This window comes from Elephantulus edwardii, unplaced genomic scaffold (genome assembly GCF_000299155.1).
Source record: "Elephantulus edwardii isolate Elephantulus edwardi_28Jun2011 unplaced genomic scaffold, EleEdw1.0 scaffold00022, whole genome shotgun sequence".
Classification (NCBI taxonomy): Eukaryota; Metazoa; Chordata; class Mammalia; order Macroscelidea; family Macroscelididae; genus Elephantulus; species Elephantulus edwardii.
Window position 1 is genome coordinate 9664067 of NW_006399772.1, and position 24094 is coordinate 9688160.

The window sequence follows — 24094 nt, forward strand, 5'->3', positions numbered from 1 at the left end:
AAGGATATCTTCGTATGATGTTTTTTTTTTTGTTTTTTTTTTTTACTATTTCAATCTTTTTTTTTCTTCGTATGATTTTTAGTGACCCTATGAACAAGAGATTTGAGCTCTGTCCTATTCTGTGCCATCATTTCTGACACACTTAAAACCATTGCTGCAGTCACTGTGTCAATCCATCTCATTGAGGGTCTTTCTCACCTTCACTGACCCTCTAACTTTCCAAGCATGATGTCCTTTTCCAAAGAAGAGCTCTTCTTAACAACATGTCAAAAGTATGTAAGATGAGGCTTCACCATCATTGCCTTTAAGGGGAAATCGGCTGCACCAGCTGTGAGACGCATCTGCTTGTTCTTTTGGCAATCCATATACTCTTCTCCAACAGCATGAACCAAAGGTATTGATTCTTCTTCTATTGTCCTTGTTCACTGTCCAGCTCTCAGATACATAGAAAGTGACTGAAAAGACCATGGCCTCAACCAGGCACACGTTAGTCTTTAATCTGATATCATTTCTCCTCAGTACTTTAGAAAGGTCTTTGACAGCAGACTTACCCAATGCAATATATCTTTTGATTTGTTGACTGCTTGTACCAATTGTGTTGAATGTGGATCTAAGTAAAATGAAACCATCAACAATCTCAATCTTTTCTCTATCTATGATGATGTTGCCTATCTTCTTTTCTAGGTATGTTTTAAAATCAGGGAAAGGGTATGGCATGATTGTCTCTTTTCTCCATATTTAATCAATCTGCACTATATGGAAAAAGAACTAGGAATTAAGATTGGAGAGTCATTCAGCTTGCAATATGCAGATAACATAAAATAGTTTTCTGAAAATGACGAGAACTTAATGATGAAGTTCTGAAGATAAAAGACTTTAGCCTTCAGTATTGATTACACTTCAAAATAAAACAAAAATCCTCTCCACAAGACCAATAATCACCATCATTATAAATAGAAAAAAAAGACTGAAGTTGCCAAGGATTTCATCTTACTTGGACCTTCAATCAATTGCCTAGGGAAGCAATAGTTAAGAAATCAATTGCCTGGAGAAGAAATTAAATAACATATTGTACTGGGCATATCTGCTGCAAAGAACTTCTTTCAAGTGCTAAAGTGCACTGTCACTTTGTGGTCTAAGATGTGCCCAAGTCATGGTATTCCAATCATTTCATATGCACTGTAAAATCAGATCATAAATAAGGAAGACTGGTGAATTGATGTCTTTGAAATACAGTGTTGGCAAAGGCTAATGAATATACAGCAGACAGTCAGAAGAATGAACAAATCTGTCTTCGAAGACATACAGCCAAAATGTTTAGAAGCAAGGATGACATGATTTTGTTTTATGTGCTTTGGATATTAGGAGAGACTATTTACTGGGAAGGGCATCATGCTTAGAATAATAGATGGTCAGAGAACAAAGAAGAGCCTCAAAGAGATGGATTGGTACAGTGACTACAACAGTGGGCTCAAAACCAGCAAAGCTTCTGAGGATGGAATTGGACAAGGCAGTGTTTTTCTCTGTTGTCCCTAGGATCACTGTGAGTCAGAACCTATTCAGAGACACTTAATAACAAAGTTATTTGCTTAAGACCTGAGTAGGAGCTGACTTATTAGTACAACACTCCAGCCTATTCTAACTATGCAGCCTTTTCTTGGGGCACTAGGCTTATGGAAGTTATACTTAGCATACTTTCAAGATGCTTGAAGATAAGAATAGTATGGAACAGTCTGGAAGCCTGGGACAGTGTCTTACTCTGCCTTTACTTCTCAGTTTCACCAAATTCAAATGCAGGAACATTCACCTTTTAAAAAGAGCAGTGAGAATATGGGGAACATGAGGATGGTTGAGCCTGAAAGGAGAACTGTCCCCATCAATAACATCAAATATTTAAAACCAATCCCTTGGTAAGACATGGTACCCATGCTGATAAACCTACTCCCATTAGTCACTGGGTCTGGTTTTCATTGCAAAAGTTATGGGGTTTATTAAGGAATTAAGTTGCAAGGGGCAAAGGAAGGCAAAGGATATCATACAGTGAAAGTCATCAGGTTTAGTCTAGCACCTAAATGCAAGACACCTCTGGGTTTTCTCAATAATCTAGCAAGCCTCAACTCACAGCAGTCCCAAGTCAGCTCTTTCTTCAATCGTCCAGAAGCAAAAGCTTTAACTCTGGCTCCATCTCCATCCAGGGTTCAATCAGGCTACACTTCATTGCAATCTCTCCACTGCCTGGCCAGCTATCCCTGTTCTGTTGGCCCCACAGCTGTTGATGATATAGAAGACACTGATCAACAATGAATCATGTGTCGGCAGTTGAAGCAGCTGGAGGTTACACCCCTAAAAGGGGCTACGGCAATGATTAGAAAAGCCATTTCAAAACTCCTTAACACCACACAGTTCCATCCCCATCCCTATACTTGTTAAGACCACAAGATGATCAAGTTCATGACTGGTCTTATCTGAAGAATCCCTGACTCTTGATGCACAATGCACATGTCCACAGAACACAAATTCACTTTCAGAAACAGAAAGTGAGACATAGACCCAAGAATAGCAAGAATAAAATTTGGGGATTCATAGCAAAGTCTATTCTGTTATATTCTACAGCTCTGAATTGTGAGGGACATGGACAATGAAGCATTTCCAACACGTAGATCTGTGGAGTGACTGGATTTGGCAGTTTATGTTGTTTTTGATTCCCATCAAACAGTTCCCTATTGCTGACAGATGCCTTTCCTGATTATTGCTGGAAGTCTTGCTACTTTGAGAGCTATTGATTAGTGCATCTGTCTTCCCAGTCTTGGAAAGCTTTTCAATAGGCTGCTTGGGAGAGTTGATTAAATGTCTTTCTTGTAGTTTCAGGCTCTCTGAAAAATCTTTATTAAACTATGTAGACCATATGGGGAAAGTGATAAAGTTTTCCAGAAACAGATTTTAAATGGCCTTAACTTCTTTTTTGGTCTGCTTTCCAGAAATTTGCTCTTTTAGCTGGCCAAAAGACACTTGTAATGGCTTACTTTTAATTCATTTTCCAACAGTGAAAAATAGCCAGTGGTGGCTACTTTTAAAATGTCATTATATAAGTGGATTAATTTTCTTTCAAGGACCTTCTGTTGGGTGTTTAACTATACTTCAATCACCCCCTAGGATGTTTCCCAGGACTTAGCTTTAAGTATGGGCAAAATTAATTTGTCTTTTGTTTCCCCCAAAATTGGTGGGCAGTAGATCAGTTCCGTTCACGTCCTTCCTATCATTTTCTGTGGGAAGGCTGGAATACTGTAGACAATAATGTCCCTAGGATAGTCTCAATTTACACAGATCCAGGCTGACTAACCTGAACAGAGTGTGCAGAAGAGCTGAGCACACTAAGCCAGGCTGTTTCCAGCAGAACTAGACTTGTCTTTGCTTCCAACAATCAAATAAGCATTAATAACCGGTTCAAGGCTGAATTATTTTCTACTTTGAATTATTGTTGAAACCATGTGTTTTCATTAATGAAGGCATTTTGAAATACAAGAATTTTTTTTTAAAGGTAATAGAGATTTTGATGCAATTAGTGGAACACATATCCTGAGGGGTCTCTGGAATTAAGCTTGGTGAGATGAAAAGTTTCTTCAGATTCACACAGTAAGACGGGATTCCACCAGGTGGCTGTATGCACAAAAAGTGGGATAAGGGTTTCCCACTAACCACACACCCCCCCCCTACCATCAATGCTGATAAACTGAGTAGATGCCAACTCATGGAGACCCTATGAGGTTTATAAGGCTATAAGTCTTACAGCAGTACTACCCATCTTTCTCATGCTGAGAAGTTAGTAAACTTGGCTCCATGCCACCAGAGCTTCTTCACTAACTCCAGAGGTGGAAATGTAAGTCGTTACCAAATGTATCATAGATTACAAAGGGGTTATAATCCTAGGATTTAACCAGAGAGCTCTGGTTGCCTAATGACAAGAAGCTGTGCTCCTATCCTGAAGGCACACAGTTCAAATTCACCATCTGCTCCACAGGAAAAGGATGGGCAATCTTCTTTTGTGCATTTACCTGCCTCTGAAAACCTGCCTGAGGGTCAGCTACGGGCCGGTTCCAACTTGATGGTACACAACAGTAATGCAATATATTTGAACTTCCTTCTTCTTCACTAGGCATTTTAATATGTTTCAGCCAGAACACTCCTTCGATTCTGGTTTAGTATTCTTTTAAATAGTCCTGGTGGGATAGCATGTAATGCATCAGACTACTTACCGAAAGGTCATTGATTTGAATCCACCAACCACTCCACAGAAGAACAATGGGCAGTCTCCTCCTGGAAAGAATTACAACCACAAAAACGTGATGAAGGATCTCTATGAGACTGAGTAACTCAAAGACAGTATGTTTGAATTAGTTTTTTAAAAAATATTCTTTTGGAGTTCCTAGTTGGTACAATTAAGTATTTGACAATAGTGGAAAAGTGGGAAATTTGAACTCACTCAAAGGTGCCCTGGGAGAAAGACATGAACATCTTTTAATAAATATTTAGAGTCATAAAAATCCTATGAAATGTAGCGCTATACTGCACGAGAGGCTGTCACATGAATTGTCACGAGTAGGAATCAACTCAACGGCAACTGGTTTTGGGCTTAATCTTTCTTTTCTCCCAAGGATTTAGGAATTGGGTGTTTTGTTTTTAATAAAAAAGTCCCCAACAAACCAAACTTTGTTTTCTGTTGAGTAACTAAGGATTCAGAACTTACTCTTTTCTGTATCTCTTACACACAGTTGTTTCACCCCTTTGGTGAAAAAGCAGTTATGCCAATCACAACATTCAACAATTCACAAGGGCCTCACAATCATCAAATCAGAATAGAAGCTGACTAGTTGGTGAGCTCAGTACACATGATAGAATGTCAGGTTTACCATCAATGTCTAGACATCCCTTAGTAACCAGTCCTCCCTAGTTCTTTTCTTGAATTTCTTGAAAAGGGGTCATGGACATATGAGGTGTTAGGACTTTTGAGAATGGCTTTTCTATCTATAGCCTTCCCTCCACCCACCCCAATGCACCCCACCCCAAACCCGGGAATGGTTTCCAGCTGCCTCAATTACAGACGTGTGGTTTGCTCTTGATCAGCGTCTTTGGTATCATCAACAGCTGTGAGGTCAAAATAAGAGAAAGCTAACAAGATTGCAGAGAAACTGGCAAAGCCAGAGCTAGAGCCATAGCCCTTGAGACAAGGATTTCTACACCAGGAATGACGAAGGAGCAAGAAAATAGCACACATCCTTTGGGGCCAGAGGTATATTTCTGTTGACTGAGAAGCTGTCTGAACTAACTTAAAGATTGTGTCTTGCTGTTAGCTTGGGTTGGGACTATTATTTCTCGAACCTGGTCTTTCACTGTGATATCCTTCAGCTCCCCTCGCAATCTGTTTCCCTAATAAACCCCCCAACTGTGTGCATGCAGAGGCTCTGTAAAGTCCATGTGGTCATTTTCAATAAATTTCAGACCAAGGAAGTTGGTGCAGGAGCAAGGACAGACATGTCTGACCTCATGGGAATTAGATTTTTGTTGTGGATATTGTTGTTGGGGGAAGTTCCCCCTTGTGGAGTTAGTAAAGGTCAGACTCATGTTGCCTTTGCTCCTTTTACAATTTAGAACTTTGCTGCTTGAGGATTTTTCTTTTAGAGAATTCATCTTTCCTTCCTCTGAGGGTTTGCGTGACAATCTTAGTAGACCTAGCAATGCTGAAAATCTGTAGATTCCACACATATTCATCTATAGCATATTTCTCACTTCCAATCAATCACCAAGGCTTGTCAGTTCTGCTTCCCAAGTAGTCATCATGCTGATGGAAAAGGTGGTGGGCCAGAGAAAAAAAGGTAGGGCCTCTACAAGATGTATTGACAGAGTGACTGTATCATTGGGCTCCTGGGTATAAGAAATTGTGAAGATGGCTCAGGACAGGGCTAGGTTCTAATTTATTGCTCATAGGGTTGCTATGAGTCATAGTCAACTCGATGGCACCTAACTACAACAGCAATTAGTCCTAAAATATTCTCCCCTTCTGTTCTCTCTGCTACTGAGGTCAGACACTCATCATCTCTTACTGGCTTTTTATAGCTGACTGTCTCTCTCTTCCAGGTGTGGCTTCCCTACTCATCCTACACACAGTGAGAGTCTTTAAAGCATAAATCAGATTGTTGCACTTCAGTGCTTAGGATTTTAACTGCTGTTCTCCAGGCAGTAAAAACCCAACAAATCTTGCAACATCTCTAGGTACTTTCCCATACATATCCTCTATCAATCTTCTCCCATTCCCTAATCAAAGACCTGTTCTCTAGCCAAACCTTATTGTTTAGACTTTTCTGAAGGCACCGATTACCCTAAACTGACCACCTCTTCAGCTCAAAGACTTGTGCGAGGGAGCTCTCTCTGTCTGAACATGGACTTGAAGGTTACTCTGACCCCTCCAAAGCTTTGCCCTCTATAACGTTTTGGGTCCTTATCTAGAGACTTTTACCAAGGTACTCTTTACAAATGGCACATTATATCTTTTTCATAGGTGCTCTGGTGGCGCAGTCCATAGCAGTTGTACTGCTAACTAAAAGGCACACATCATCAGCTGCTCAAATCCACCAGTGACTCCTCAGAAAAGAGATGAACCATTTCCTCCCATTAAGACTCACAGACTTGGGAACCAATGGAGGATCGCTATGAGACAGAACTGACTAGACAGCAAGGAAAAACAAAGTCTTTGTCACATGTGACCTGTACCACCCCTTCTCAATGACAAGCCTCCCAAAGAGTGGAAATTCATTCTACACTTGACCAGCGTAGGCATTTACTCCTAGTTTCAGTTGAGTATGACATGAGGTCTTGATAATCTTGACAAGTTATGAGATTATACTATATGATGCCATGCGAAACTGTTCATAGACCAAGAAGCAGTTTTCTGAACAGAGGAAGAGAACACTGTATGGTTTAAAATCAGGAAAAAGGTACCTCAGGGTTATAACTTTCTCCATACCTAGTCAATCTTATGTAGAAAATTATTCAAGATGCTGGACTATATGAAGAAGAATATGGCATCAGGACTGGAGGAAGACTCATCAACAATCAGATGATACAATCTTGCCCAGTTTTCTCGGTGGAGCTGCTGGTGGATTTAAACCACCAGAGAGACATGGAATTGACTGGCAGCAATGCAACTGCTGAGGGACAATGGCACCTGAGCTCCCAGTGAGTGAAATGGTATCTACCCATTGTGCTTTTGATCTTCAGCTCTCTGATGGCTAATGATGGATCTTTACATGTGCTTGGAGGCCATTTAAATTACCTTTTTGCAAAATGTCCAAGTTCTTTGTTCATTTTATGATTGAGTTAGTTATCTTTATGATATTAAGTTCGAAAAGTTTTACATATAATTTAGAAGAGTGTTGCCAGATACATGGTTTTGAAAGATATTCTCCCAGTTCTCTTCCATTCAATATTAATCAAGATTTTGATGAGATATACTTTCATGTTGTTTTCTTTAATCTCCTTCCTTTCTATATAATTTATATGTCATGACTATAATCTCAGATTGAGACAGAATTCTTTTTGGAAGCTAGCCACTGCTTAGACTCTCTACTCTAACTGCTGAGAAAGCCAGAGGAATAGTGAAGAAGCAGTGTGCGAGCAGGTGAGTGATGGTGCTACTATGGTAAAAGCATCCCTGCCCAGAGCCTTAATGACTCTACTCCTCTAGGAATGGCTCTTGGATTGGCCTCAGTATTTTCTAGGCCATGTGGAGCCCAGAAGGCTGAGTCACTTAACTGTGTCTCTTGTCGACTCTCCTCTTTGTACAACATGGACAGATACACTAATGATGTCATTCGGGTAGCCCAGACCAGTAACAGCATCTTCTAACAACAATGGGCTCATGCACCAGAGCAAATGTGAAGATGGTGCAGGATAAGGCAGATTTTTGTTCTGTGTTATAGAAGGTTATTAGGGACCTAAGCCAGCTCCATGGCACTTAACACTACCTTTTTGTTGTTATGTGCCATCGAGTCACTTGAGATTCATAGTAACCCTCTGCACAAAAGCTTAGAGACCTGCTCAATCTTGAGCCAATATCACTGTCTCTGACACATTTGCCCCATCACGTTACTCTCTGTGTAAATCCATCTCATCCAGAGTCTTTTCCTGTGCTCTCCCTTCTTACCCTTCCAAGCATGATGTCTTTCTTCAAGGACTGAGCCTTCCTCAAAACATGATGCCCAAAGTATGTGTAAGATGGAGCTTCAAAATCCCTGCCCACAAGGAGCAACCTGATTTCACCCTCTCCAGGTGAGACCTATTTGGCCCAGTGGGGAAAACCTTTGTTTTCTTGATGTTGAGCTTCAAGTCATATAGGAAACTACAGTTTATCCCCCCCCCTTTTTTTTTTGTTTTGTTCTAATTACTGCATTTCAAGTTCTTTTTAAGACACAGCCCTCGAACCCCCCAGGTTTTGGTCCAGTTCCCTGGATTTGGTCCATTGGTGCAGGCGTCTTGCTTATTCACCAACATTAAATCTCCAGGCAAAAGATGGGACAAAGCAGAAGTCCTTCCTCAAGGGCAACAGTGGGCGCTCTGCTCACTTTAGAGGATACAGTGGACACGAGGAAAACACGTGGGAGTTCTTGAGACTGGGCTTCAGTTGTGCACAGCACCCACTATCCTTTCCCCTCTGGTTTTAGAAGGCAAAGCAGAAAATAATCTCCGAAAAGTCTTGATGACAATTCTGAAAATAGCAATACATCCCTCCAAGGCATTGTACTTTCAAGATATTCTGGGTGTAGTTCAGCTGCCGGATGAGTTGATTGATGCTTTCACCACGATAGCCAGGTGAGCCCATCTCCTTGAAAAAGCCAACCTTATTCTTGGTAGCATGACAGGCCACCGAGAGATGGAAGGGGTGCAAAAACTGTGAGACCACCTGGAAATACTTGCAGGGAAGGCAATTTCATGAATGAGGTCTTCTAAGCAAATGACACCAAACTTCCCCAGGTGCTCCTCAACCACTGTGTTATCTGTAAGCTGGATGGTCTTATTCTTGACCTTGGCCTGTCCACGTTTCAGGATGAGTTCCCAGACAGACTTCAGATTTGGAAACCCCCAAGTCACATAAGGTTCCACTGTACGCAGCATTTTTAGAGTTAGAGGGGTCACTTTGACAAAGACGCCACTGAAAATCTTCTTCAGGCGGAGTCTTGCAATGGTCCTCCGCACCAGGTGACTCACCCCATTAATCCTCCGGATGCGCACTGCAAACGCCAAGGAATGTTCATCTGGCATCTCAAAGGCATGAGGCTTCACTTCTAGTCGTCTGAGGCGTACTGTGTCACGCTGCTGTCGCTGTGAATCAATCAGGAATGATTCCAGTCGCTTGAACCTGAGCCCCTTCCCTTTCCTCTGCTTCTTCTTTTCCAAAAGTGCTTGCTTGGCCTGTGTTGCTTTGAGGGCCTGATAAGCCTTCCTCTTTTTCAGGAGATTTTCTGGAATCAACGGGATTTTTTTTTCTTGGCTCTTCCTCCGCCATCTTTTCAACGCTGCAGCTACTGCTCAAGCGCTGCTCTAGCACGTGGGGATAGGAGCCGCTCTATGTTTACATAACCATAGAGACGTAGAGCTCTGGCCGGAACCGCAGAGAAGTCTTCTGATCCCTACCAAAAGTTGCAGAAAACCTCATTCGCCGCTTTCTCTAGTTCACATTATCTTGAAAATCCAACCCCTTTTGTTTAAGCTATAGTCTCTCAAATCCTGCTGCGCTGCGAAGCACAGCTGTAAACCAGTTTATCCCCTTTTAATTGTCCCCCTTTCTTAGCTCTCTAGGAAATGGTCATTGCATCTGGACCACGTGACTGTCCTCTTAAATACTACAGAAGTTACCTGGCAATAGCTATGTATCCTCTGACTTTGACAACATGTTTTAACCTTTCTGAAAGGCATGTAAGTGACGTTCGCTTGGAAAGGAAGACTCACATGCCCAGGACTGATCCGAAGCCCAGGTGCAGTAGAACCACAGAGCCAGCTGTGTTGAGTGAGTCCTCCCCCCACCAAGCTTCCTTCCCTCTGACTCTACTTAGAGGACGTACTCACAAGGGGAGAGGCAGGTCTCTGCTCATTACTTGACCTAGGGAAGTAGAGAAGGCTCACCCCCATTCCCAGCTCTGCATTCCTCTTGTCCCAAAGCCTGACTGACTCCCCCCTCCCACCCCCAGTCATAATTTGTTGCAGTTACTGGACAATCCTGTCCTTAAGAAGGTAAAATTAGTAAAGCCTGTCTAGTGACTATAGTGACCCGGCTTCCTTGTTCCTGCTGTTGTGCCCTAGTGCCTTAGTTTTCATTTCTTAAGCAACATTTTTGAGAGTTTTTTACTAGAATTTACATGGTAAGTTAGTTTCCATTTAATAATTTCTGTATAAATTGTTTGGTGACACCAATTACATGTATCACAGTATGCCAGCATATTAACTTTTTAACTTTAACTTTGTTAGATTTCTTCTCATCTTTGTTTTTGAGTAACTGATATTTTTGTGTGATAATGATGGATTTTTTGTAAGTGGGGCACTATCCCTTATTTTGTGTGCTACTTTGTTATTTTGCTAAAAGATGATCTTAGGGAATAGTCTTGGTTCTAGGATTCAATAATGTTTCAGAGTGAAAGCCTCTGTTCTCTGTTGTGTCAGATTTCTGGCTTTCTTGGTTGTTATTGTTTGTTTTTAATAAAAAAAATTTAGTTATGCTTCACATTTTATCTCCTGTTCAGGCCCAACTACTGTGATGCTGGTCAGAATGTCAGTAATGGTAGCTGCGTGTAACCCCAATTTTGATAATTGACCTCTATGGTTACTGTGGCCCGGCTCCACCTGTTTCTCAGGTTCTGCTAGTATTCTATCTTAATATTTTGCCTGCTACCTCATTTTCTAAGGAGGTCTGGTGGCCTACTGGTAAGGAGTTGTGCTGCTAACCCAAAGACGGGTGGTTCAAATCCACTAATTGCTCCACAGAAGAAAGATGAGCAATCTCTTTACGTGTGATTTACAGCCTCTGGTAGGTCAGCTATGAGTTAGTTATGATTTGACCATACATAACAATAACAACAAAAACAATAACCTCACTTCCTAAACATGTAGCCTGCCTAGTTCTCAATGGCCTGCACAAGGACGACAGCATCGGTTTGTTGAAATACTTCAATTCATATTTTATCAATTCCTGGAGCCTTTCTTTCTGCCAATGCCTTCAGTGCAGCCTATACTTGATCCTTAAAAAAACCTTGTTCTTGATCATCTGCAATTTCTTGAAATGATTCAGTGTCACTCAACTGTTTTTTAGTATATTGATTCTGTATTTCTTCCATCTTATTTTGATGTTTGATGAATCATTACATATTTTGCCCACAGACTCAAGACTGAAAATTTTTCTTCAGTACTATCAGCTAGAGAAATACCCAACATATTACTCCTCTTTGGTTTTCTGATTCCAAGTCTTTGTACATTTCATTGTAATCCTCTGCTTTGTCTTCATGAGTGGCCCTTTAAAATCATTTGCTGAGTTCTCTTCAGCAGTTTTTCCTTTTTGTTTTAGTTGTTTATGTTCAAGTGCAAGTTTCAGAATCCCTCTGACATTCATTTTGGACTTCTCTTTCTTGTGTCTTTTTAATGACCTTTTTGTTTATGCATGATGTCTTTGATGTCATCTTACAACTCATTTGGTTGTTGGTCATTGGAATTATGTATATTATATGTTCTATATATTCTAATGGGGAAGTTCTCCTTGCCAGAAGGAAGGAGCATGGTGGTGTGAGCGCAGGAATCGTGGCAAGCTTTTGGAGTCGACTGCTTTTCCGGGCATGTGTTTGACGTGCAGGTGGTATAGCACTGGTCTGTGCGTTGCTGTACAGAGGTAACGCGTGGTTGCTGTGATGCTGAAGACTGTGACAGTGATGTGCCAGTCGTGGTAATGGGCACCCATGGTGGACAGTGCTGGCTGGAGCTTCCCGACTAAATCAAGCCTGGAAGCAGGAGCGGCATCCACTTCTGAAATGGCTTGCCTCCGGAAGCTAGGTACGAACAGTGCTCAGGCTGTTCATTCATAGGGTCGCTATGAGTCGTCTACGACTCGACGGCATCAAACAACAACAACCACATACATTCTAATACATTAAGAATATATACAATCTATTCTTTAACAAGTCTCTAAATTCAGATGGTATATACTCCAGGTCAACTTTGACTCTTGTAATCTTATTTTATTTTTATTCAGCTCAATTCAAGCTTGTGTATGAGCAATTGATGATATGTTCCAGGCCAGCTCCTGGCCTTATTCTGGTATTAAGCCTTTTTACAGTCTCTTTCCAAAGATGTAGTCCATTTTATTTCTGTGCATTCCACTTGGTGAGATAATGTGTACAATCAGTTTGTGTGTGTGTGTGTATACAAATTTTTTTTAAAAAAAGATACTTTGCATATATAAGTTGTTGGTAGTTCAAAATTCTATCATGACATCTTGAGCCTCATTTCTATCACTAAGCTCTGTTTTCCAACTACCAGGTCCTCAATGAGATGGGTTGATACAGTGAATATTACAATGGGCTTGAGCAGGACAAAGGTCATGAGGATAGCACAGGATAGGGCAAGGTTCAGATCTGTTTCTCATGAGTTACTATGAGTCATAGTTGACATGATGGCAACTAGCACAGGAGAGAAAGACTTCACATGAGATGGATTGACATAGTAGGGTATAAGGGTAGGTGAGTATATAATAAGGTGTGTGTAATAAGAGGCAGTGAGATTGGCTCAGGATAGCTATTAGCTTCAGAGCTATTGTGCAGGGTTGCTATGAGTTGCAGTTGATGTGATGGCACACAACAACAACAGTGACAACAACAGCAATCATTCTTGGTTTCTAACTTTGGCCTATCATCACTTATTATTAATACATCTTGACTGCATGTTCCATCAATTTCAGACTGCAGAAGTTGGTAAAAGTTCTCAAATTCTTAACTTTCAGCTGTCGCAGTTGGTGTATTTGAGTAATAGTGTATTAACAAATCTTCATTGTATTTCATTATGTACAGTAGAGTCAGAACCAATTCATAGCTGAGTCTCCAGTGGGTTTTCAGAGGCAGTAAATCACATGGGAGGAGACACTCCATCTTTCTTCCAAAGAGCAGCTGAGGGATTTGAACCATGAGCCTTTGGGATGGCAGAGCAACTCCTTACCAGTAGGCCACCAGATCTCCTTTCATTGTATGAGTGTAAATATAATCCTATTGCTCATTGTGTTGTGCTGCAGGATAGATAAACTTTTTTTATAATGAATGTAACACCATTCCTCTTCAATTTGTCATTTTTGGCAATAGTAGATCATCTGATGGACTGAAAGAGGCCAATACCAATAAATTCCAGCTCTCTAATCCTTGGATAGGAAACTCTGGTGGAGTGGCCTACTGCGAAATGAGTTGTGCTACCAATCATAAGGCAGGTGATTCAAATCTATCAGCTACTCAGAGGGGAAAAGACAGCCAATCTCCTCCTGTGCAGCCTCTGAAAACCTGCTGGTATGTCAGTTATCTCTCTCTCTCTCTCTCTCTGTCTGTCTCTCTCTCTCACTCTCTGCCTCTCCCCCTCCCCAACCCATTCCCCCCATTCTCCCTATCCCCCTCTCTTCCCTTCTCTCTCTTTCTTTCCTTTTCTCTTCTTCTCTCCCCCCACCCCAGATATTGATCTTTTTGCATTCTATTTCATTTTTGAAAACTTGCATTTTTTTCGTGTTATTTTTATGTGCTATCAAGTTGCCTGTGATTCATAGCAACCCTGTGTACAATAGCTCTGCCCCATGCCCTATCCTGAGACAGTCTCATTGTCTCCGACACACCTACTCCCATTACCCTAGTCACTGAGTCAATCCATTTCATCCCTCCACCCTTCCAAGCATGATGCCCTTCTTCAAGGACTGGTTCCTCCTGGAAACATGCACAAAGTATGTGAGATGGAGCTTCATAATCTTGGCTTCACCCTCTCCATAACAGACCTGTTCATTCTCTTGGTGGTCCATAGTTTGGTCAGCACTCTTCTCCAGCACCACAACTCATAGATTATTCTTGTGTCACCCTTTGCCACTGTCCATCTCTCTGATGCATAGCAACTAACTGTGAAGACCATGCACCTTAGTCTCCAGACTGACATTGCTGCTCTTCAGTACTCTGGAGAGGTCCCTGACAGCAGATTTTCCCCAATGTAATTCGTCTTTTGATTTTCTAACTGCTGGTGCCAAGAAGAATTTTCCTAAATTCATATTTTGTACATTTTGTGGGGGTTGGTGTGTCGGAATTAGTGAGACTGGATCAGGAAAGGGAAGGGTTCAGAGCTGTTGTACATCGCAGGTGACTCAATGACACAAAACAACAATAACTTACTGTGACATCCCTTTCCTAAATAACATGCCTCTGGAAACTCTATAAAGTTTGATAAATGTCAATAGTTGCAGAGGGAGGGGCTTTAGGCCTTTTGTTCATAGGGTCGCTAAGAGTCGTGTTTGAGACAAAGGCAATCAACAACAACAATGTTCCAATTACTAACACATATTTGCAGCTGTTTCTATTAATTTTTTTTCCATACCAGTCAGCACAAGGTCACTTAAATGAGTGAAAGCTTTACTCCATGTAGGTCATTTAGCTAGACTCCACTTTGAGAAGAAGCTCTTCTCCAGTCATGCTTTGAATGCCTTCTAACCTGTACTGTATCGGACAGTGTTCAGCTAGTATCCACAGAGCTTTCAAGGGCTCATTCTTTTGAAGCGGATGGCCAGTCCTGCTTCCTAGTCTGTCTTAGTTTAGAAGCTCTGCTGAAATGTGTCTGCAATAGGACCCTGCTGGTATCTGAAATACTGGCAACAGACTTTCCAACAACACACAAGCCACCTCACTATGACACACTGACAAGAGGTGGATTTGCTTCCCCTAACACATGATTTCTTACCTCTATGCAAAGATAATAACAATGATAACAAGGAGAAGGAGCAAAGACAGCACAGTAGCAGCAGTTAATATTTATCAAGAACTTCCTTTGGCATTGAGCAAGGGTATTACTGCATTTTTTTTTCTCACAGTAGCATATAGCTGTTGTTATTTTCTTTAAAGTTCTACTTCTAGCAATATGACAGAATATGTAACATGGAAAACTTGCTCCAGCCAAATGCCTAGAAACGACTCTCAATGTATTAAAAGATGTTTAAACATAAATCTGAGCTGTTGAGAAGGAAATCCCTAGCAGTGAAAAGAGTAAGGACTAGGTAGTGGGTAGGGAGCTCCGGTGGACTTGTGGCAAGAAGCTCAGCTGCAATCCTGATGGAACACAGTTCAAATCCATCAGATGGGCGATCTCTTCCTACGTGATTAACTGCCTCTGAAAGCCCACTGGAGATGGCACACCACCACCACAACAGGCAGCAGGAAGCAAATCACAAAGCTCTGGCTGCACTAGGAGATTTGTTCATCTTCCTCATCCAGGGGTTTGGATTTTAAAAGTCACTGGAGACACTTGAGTTCCTGACTCTAGAAAGTAAAAAACTTAAAAACCTTTCCCAGACAAGAGCCCAAACTGGAAAATTCATGATCTAAGCAGTCATGTAAAAAAAATGTGAGCTAAAGAACAACAAATTCTCAAAAAAGTAAAATGAAAGTAGTAGTGAAGTTATGTGCTGTCAAGTTGCCTGCGATTCATAGCAACCCTGTGTACAATAGCCCTAAACTCTGCTCTATCCTGTGCCAACCTCACTGTCTCCAACACACCCACCCTGATTATCCCAGTCACTGAATCACTCTACCTCATAGAAGGTCTTCCTCTCCTGCGCTGTCCCTCCACCCTCCCAAGCATGATGTCCCTCTCTAAGGACTGTTCCCTCCTTGCAACATGTCCAAAGTATGTCAGATGAAGCTTCAGAATCCTTGCTTCCAAGGACCAGCCTGGCTTCACCCTCTCCAGGACGAACTTGTTTGTTTTCCTAGCATTTCATGGTATATTCAATACTCTTCTTCAACACCACAGTCAAAAGCATCATTTCTCCTTTTATCCTACCTAGTCATTGTCCAGCTCTCAGAGGCATAGCAAGTGATTGCAAAGACCTGCATCAGGCACACCTTAGTCTCCAGAGAGACACCATTGCTCTTCAGTACTTTGGAGAGGTCCCTAACAGCAGACTTTCCCATCGCAATGCTTCTTTTAATTTTCTGGTGCTGGTGCCAAGAGTGTTGACTGTGGAGCCAAGCAAACTAAAGCTCCGAACAATCTCAATCTCTTCACCATCTATCCTTATGCTGCCATTTGGCCCAGTGGTGAGATTTTTTTTGTCTTCTTGATATTGAGCCTCAATCCCTATTGAAAACTGAAGTCCTTGACCTTCTACAGCAAGTGGATCAGAATTCAATATAAAGCAAAACACAAGCTCACCACATAAAGACAGAACCCCGAACGCTGCTCAACTTCAGTACAAGGAGAGAACTTGTCGTCCTCTGAGTTTTGAGTTAAGGAATTCGTAAACCTAACGTCTCCCTCTCTCAGCCCGGGGACAGGAAAGCAAAAAGCCAATAAACAATTATAAAGACATTTCCATTTGTCAAGGGCCCTAGAGCAGAAACAGAGAAAAGACAGAAACTATCTTTGTTTCTAAGATAGAAACAAAGCCAAAGACATGTGACACCCCCCCCCCCCGACTCTCCTCCGAGTTCCTCACAGTGCAAACAGTTAATACCATCAAGTCCACCTAGAGGTGCTCCTCCAGAAGAGAGGCTGGATGGTCCATTTCCTAAACACTAGCCAATGAAAATTCTATGGAGCACAGTTTTGCTCTGACACACATGGGGGCACGATGAAGTGGGGCTGATTCAATAGCAAACCTTACCAAACCTTAGCAAAAATAATTTTTAAACCACCGAACTCTATTACTATTTTTAAAGCGTTGCAACTCACATCAGTCAATTTCTTTCAGGATTTTACATTATAACATAGTAGACCTTTCAAATAAACAGAGCTTCAGTTAGAAAAGAAAATCCTCTCACATAACTATTTATAGCCTATTTATGTAACAATTATCACACCACTGAGAGATACCAATTACTTTCACATAAATAGAGCAGTTAATTTACATAAATTATAATGCTAATAAACTTCTCTTTCCATTCCAAAATGTGGAAATGGTACATTTTCACTTGGATGGAAGGAACCACTACTTTTAAATAAAATAATTGTGAGAACTGCTAGATTAGGAAAAACTGTTTCCAGGTAGGCCACCAGCCTGCCCCAGTAGTCTTCCTGGTAGATGTTCTTTTACTGAGTCTCCTCGCTACACATCTCCTGCTCTTCCTTAAATAGGTGCTTTTAATTCCCCAAAATTGTACTTTATTCTCCGAATCCAACTCATTGTCATCAAACAGAAACAGACCTGAGAACCAGTCTGGATCATTGAACGCACTAAAGGCATCGAGAGCCTAGCTTTTATGCCCTCCACCCAGACTCCCGGAGCCCTTTATCTGCTTCTTGTTTGCAGATGGAGGTTTCTCCCTTGCACAAAAGAAGCATGTGCCAGGGCTGGAACCTGAGCTCCAGAAGACCCCAGAACCACATCCTTTTCCACCTTTCCTGGGAGCTCCTCCCATTGAAGAGTGCCTCAGGCCACTTGTGTTACCTGAATGTTAGGAGGCACCCTGCAGGGCAAAAATTCCACTTCAAATGTCTCCAGTTCTGTGACATGCCTGGGACTACCTGTCTCACTTCTGTCTTTTGGCCCTTACAGAAGGTATTGTTGTAAGTGTCTTACTACATATTAGCATTTCTACAACAGAGAAGCACTATGAAATGAAGAGTTCTCTGGCCTGATATCATTGGGCTTATGGTACTGCATTGGGCATATTATCTTTATTCAGATCCTTCTTTGCTGAAAAATTATACAAACCAAAATGGCTTGCATTTTCATCAGTCTTGATAGGTTTGGGAGCACTTGCGTTTTCCTTGCCACATTTTTTTTCAGTGGACTATACTAAAATTGGAACAATACAGAGAAGATTAGCATGGCCCCTGCGCAAGGATGACACACAAATTTGTGAAGCATTCCATATTTGTATTCAGTGACTGGGGTAATTGGGATGGGTATATCGGAGACGGTGCGATTGGCACAGGACAGAGCAGAGTTTGGGGATGTTGTACAATAGGGGTCACTATGAGTCGCAAGCGACTCGACAGCACATAACAACAACAACAATATTAACTGGGGTTAATAAGACCCTAAAGATGGATTAGTATGGGAGAAGGATAGAATACAGTTTGGAAATCATCTGCAGCAGATGGATTCTACAGAGGCTTGTTTGCTGGTTCTGGTGAGGATTAGGATGGAATGTTGATTCAATAAGGGGAGTGAGATAATGTGATTCAGCCTCCTAGTTAAAAACCCTTTTGGTCAGCAGTATGGGGCTGGAATCCAGTTTGAAAGTCATCTTCAGGAGCTAGGTTCTCCAGAAGTAATAATCTGTTGATTCACTAAGGGGAGTGAGATGATATGACTGGGCCTCCATAAAAAAAATTTAAAATATATAAAAAAATTAAAAAATAAAAAAAAATTTAAATAAAAAATATTTTTAAAATAAAAGAAAAAAAAATAAAAAAAATATTTTAAAAAAAACCCATTAGGGTTTGAGGGCCTCTGGCCCTCAGGCCTGGTTTAAAATTGTTTTTGGTCAAACATTCTTCTAAGTGGTATAGCACTGCTCTGTGCATTGCTGTACAGAAGTAACTCGTTGCTGTGATGCTAAATTCCGTGACACTGATACACCAGATGAGATAATGGTTACCCATGGTGGACAGTGTTTGGTGGAGCTTCCTGATTAAAACAAGCTTGAAAGCGGGAGTGGCATCTACTTCCGAAATGGATTGTGTCCGGAAACCCTATGAACATGGAGAAATGACCAAACTTATACAAGTAAGTATTCAGGTCTTTCATTCATAGGGTCACTATGAGTCATCTACAACTTGATGGCACTTAACAACAACAACATATTAACTGGTTTTTGAAGTCTATGGGATATTCAAGTGTTCTTCTCCAAAACCACAGCTCAAAACCATCAGTTCTTCTTTTGTCATCCTTATTTATTGTCCAGCTCTCAGATGTGTAACAAGTGATTGGAAAGACCATGGCCTGAATCAGATGCACTTTAGTCTTCACACTGACATAATTACTCCTCAATAATTTGGAGAGGTCCCTAGCTGCAGACTTTCCCAGTGCAATGCATCTCCTTATTTCCTGACTGCTGGTAACAAAGGTGTTAATGGTGGATCCAAGTAAGTTGAAGCTGTTAACGGTTTCAATCTCTTCTCCATCCATCATGATGTTGCCATCAGTCCAGTGGTAAGAATCTTTGTTTTCTTGACATTGAAATGCAATCCATATTGAAGGCTAAATTTCTTGATCTTCTGCAAGTGTTTCAAGTCCTCCTTACTTTCAACAAGCAAGGTTGTGTCATCTGCTTCTTACTTGACAGCAACGAGTTAGTGAATGGGTGACTTCTAATTTGTACTCTGTATGTTTACAGATACACCTTAATGAACTGCCAAAAGTTAGTCAACTGGTTACATGAACAATTATTAAAATAAATGTAATTAATTTTGTTGTTGTTGATTGCTTTCAAGTCGAGCACAACTCATAGTGACCTCATGAACAAGAGGCCTGAAGCCCCTCTACAACCATGAACATTTATCAAAGTTCATAGACCAGGCATGTTATTTAGGAAGTGGATGCCACTCCTGAATAGTTCTACTTAATTTAAGAAAATATTTTTTTAATTGTGAAACAATTATAGGCCAGATAGTAGAAAGTATTAATAAAAATAGATCTTAGCATTTTTATTGTCCTTCATAAAACTTTCACAAAACTATTTGCAAAGGCTGAAGTAATCGTGAACAGAATCAGAAGAATTAAAATTTAAAAGCTTTTAGAAGTTAGTTATATAAATAGCTTAGAATAAGAAGAAGAAAAAAAGAGTTGGGACTTATTGCCCTATAAGAATAATTTTTTTGAAAGTAGAGATTATTATATTTATGGGTATTCATGTTTAAAATTATGAAATGTAATAAATTCAAAGATTCATTTTCAATTATAGAATTATAATAGAGAGGAAATTACATAGCAAGATGCAAGCATGCATTGCTTAATATCCACATAAATTCTGTGAAATAGGCCATCAATGGGATTTAGATATTATGTGAATGTCACTTTACATGTACATGTTTTTATATATCTCATAAACATATACTAAAGAAACCTCCTAAAAAAATGGAACAGACTCATAGTTGATTCTTGAGTGTGTTTTCAGAGTCTTTAATTTCAACAGAGGAGAAAGTCCATCTTTCTTCTGTGGAGCAGCCAATGGTCTTAAAGCACCTGCCTTTTGCTGTCAGTGCACCTCTTAACCACTCAGCCACCAGAGCTCCCTAAACCCAAAGGTCATTGTTGTTATGTACCATCAAGTTGGAATCAATTCATAGTTGACCATCTAACCGGTTTGATCCTTCCAAGAGCAGCTGATGGATTAAAACAGTGTAGCTTCAGATTGGCAGCACAATTCCTTAGCACTAGGCCACCAGAACTCCCTTAAGCCCAATTATTAAGCCCACTGCTGCACTATGTCAACTTGTCTTGCTGAGGGTCTTCCTCTCTGTCACTGACACTCCAACTTCCCAAGCATGACCTTTCTTTCCAGGGCATCATCTCTACTAAAGTATGTGAAGCCATCCTACAAAGTGTGTTCACTATCCTCACCTCTAGGGAACACTCTGGCTGCCCTTTCTACAAGACATGTATGTTTGCTTTTTTTGGCAGTCAGAGGGATATTCAGGACTCTTCTCCAACACCACAACTCAAAGGCATAGATTCTTCTTCTGTAATCCGTATTCATTGTCCAGCTCTCAATTCCATAGCAGGTGAATGAAAATACCATGGCTTGTATCTGACACATTTTAATCTTTAAACTGGTATCATTGCTCTTCTGGACTCTGGAGAAGTCCCTTACAGCAGACCTTCCCAATGCTATGCATCTCTTGATCTCCTGTATGTTTCTAAAGGTACTGATTATGGATCCAAGCAAGATGAAGTCAATGACAATTTCAATCTAATCGCCATCTATTCTGATGTTACCTATTTCCCCAATGGCAGAGATTTTTGTATTCTTGATGTTGTGATGTAATCCATACTGAAGGCTATAGTACTTGAACTTCTAGAGCAATCGTTTCAAGTCCTCCTCACTTTCAGCAAGCAAGGTTGAGTACTTTGCATAATGCAGGTTGTTGATGAGTCACCGTTCTATTCTGATGCCATACTTCCCTATGTGAAGTCCAGCTCCTTGCATGATTTTATCAGCATACAGATTTAATAGATATGGTAAAAGCATACAGCCATCCTTTTACCCCCACACCCTGCTTGATTTTAAACCATACAATGCTCCCTTACTCTGTTCAGACAACTTGTTCTTAGTCAAGGTACAGATTTCATGTTGTTATTGTTATGTGCTGTGAAGTCACCTGCAACTCATAGCAACCCTACGCACAACAGCTCTGAAACCTGCCCTGTTCTGAGTCTCAATGACCCTAACACATCTATCCCCATTGCCCCAGTTACTGTATCAATCCTTCTCATCTGGGTTCTTCCTCTCCTGCCCTGTACTTCCACCTTTCCAATGATGTCCTTCTCCAAGGACCAGTCCCTCCTGTCCATGTGCCCAAAGTATGTGAGATGGAGCTTCAAAATCCTAGCTTCCAAGGAACATAATGAATTGTTCTGGAATTCCCATTCTTCTCATTATTAGCTATAACTTTTTTATGGGCAAGTCTAATTCTGTTTTTAAAAGAGGCTAGTTAATCTAGACTGTCAGGACAAATTCTAGCCCCTGTAATTCATCTCAGTTGACAAAGGATGCATCCCATAAAGATTATACAGATCAACTCCATCCCTTTTCAACTCTCTTTCATCTCTTTCAACTCTTCTCTTTCCCCAGAATTATAGATATCCCATAGCCATCACTATCACCAATACAAATCTGCTTCATTATTCTTTCCATGTTCACTAATTCCAACATCTCCATCATTATTTTTGTGAGGCATGAATATTATCACAATCATTGCTGTCATTTCAAATGCCATCATTATTTTCTACATGGTAAGAAAGGGTGTGGTGTGAGGAGGAGGGGAGGGGATTTCTGAAGCTAGGTAGAAATACTGTCATATGAAAGTGTTGGTGACATCTTTGGCAAGTTCCTTACTTTGATTTTCATTTTTATTTTGTATCTGATATGAGGAAACAACATCTTCACGTACTGTTTTTAAAACTGATGAAATAAATAATAGAAGTGCGTACAGTACCTAGTACAGTACCTGCACCTAATATGAGTTTGTTCAACAATAGTAACTTTTGCATAACGTCACACTTACTGAACATTGAAAGTGTGACTAATGAACAAATAGATGAAAAGTACCCAATAAAAGTAAAAGGAACTGAATGGTCTTGTTGTTGTAGTTTGGTACCATGACATTGGAACCTACCTGACTCTCAATCGGGTTTTCAGAGGCAGTAGAGCTAACTGAAGAAGATTGTCCATCCTTCTCTTGTGAAGCAGCTGGTGGGTTTGAACTATAAACCTTTGGCCTTGCAGCATAGCTTCTTACCAGTAGGCCACCAGACCTCCCTGACTGTTCTTAAGAGACATTTCATCTAGTTTAGAAATATTTATGTATTTGTCTGTTGATGGTAAAATTTTAAATGAAATCTAATGCAGAAGGTCAACATTCAAACTATATAAATAAAGCTATTTTCATTTAAAACAAAATTGGAGAAGTGCTTGTGACAATTTTTTTTTACTGTTCAGTGCCATTGAGTTAACTTCAACTCACAGCAACCCTATATACAATAGAAGAAAGGATCAGTCTCATTCTGATAGTTTTTTTCAAACTGCATAAGGAGCGTCTTTGGGATATAAGCCCATGAGAAGGGACTTGAGAGACCCTTTCTACGAAGATGGCACTGAAAGCAAAGAAGGAAGCCCCTTCCCCACCCAAACTGAAGCCAAAGCAAAGGCATTAAAGGCCAAGAAGGCAGTCCTGAAGGGCATCCACAGCCAAAAAAACAAAACAAAACCCAAAATCCGTTCATCACCCATCTTCCAGTAGCCTAAGACGCTGAGACTCTGAAGGCAGCCCAAATACCCCCGGAAGAGCGCCCCCAGGAGAAACAAGCTTGACCACTACACTATGCCATCATCAAATTTCCCCTGACCACGGAGTCAGCCATGAAGAAGATAACACACTTGTGTTCATTGTGGATGTCAAGGCCAACAAGCACCAAATTAAACAAGCTGTAAAGAAGCTCTATGACATTGATGTGGCTAAGGTCAACACTTTGATCAGGTCTGATGGAGAGAAGAAGACTTATGTTTGACTTGCTCCTGACCATGATGCTTTAGATGTTGCCAACAAAGTTGGGATCATCTAAACTGGCTAATTCTAAATTAAAATTTTTCTCACCAAAAAAAAAAAAAAGAAAAAAAAAGAAGAAGCATCATCTTTGCATCTAAAGAGCATTCTAGTTGTACTTGTTCCAATATAGAATTTTTTGTTCTTTTGGTAGACCACAGTATAACCACAATTAAAAATCATCAACTCTTCTTCTGTCTTCCTCATTCATTTCTCAACTTTCACTTACACATGAAGCAACTGAAAATACTACAGCTTGATCTTTTAAAATCAGAGTTGCCCAGTGGAATACTTCAGTTTCTTGTCTGTTGCTTCTGTGCATGGTGATGATGGACTAAAGTGGAAAAAAAAACCCACAAAAAACTTGACAGCTTCATTTCTTTTTCTCTCTTTATGATCGTGTTGCTTATGGTCTAGTTGTGAGGATTTTAGTTTTCTTGATTTTTTGTTATTTCCTCAAACGCTTGAGCATATCAGAGATCATGAGGATGGCACAAGATAGGGAAAGGTTCCGATCTGTCGTTCATAGGGTTACAGTCAACATGATGGCAGCTAACAACAACAA

General features: G+C 40.6%; 1 pseudogene; it reads right to left on the reverse strand.

Moving 5' to 3' along the window:
• Positions 1-8710: 8710 nt before the first annotated feature.
• On the reverse strand, positions 8711-9706 carry LOC102867642 (annotated as a pseudogene).
• Between the last annotated feature and the right edge of the window lie 14388 nt (positions 9707-24094).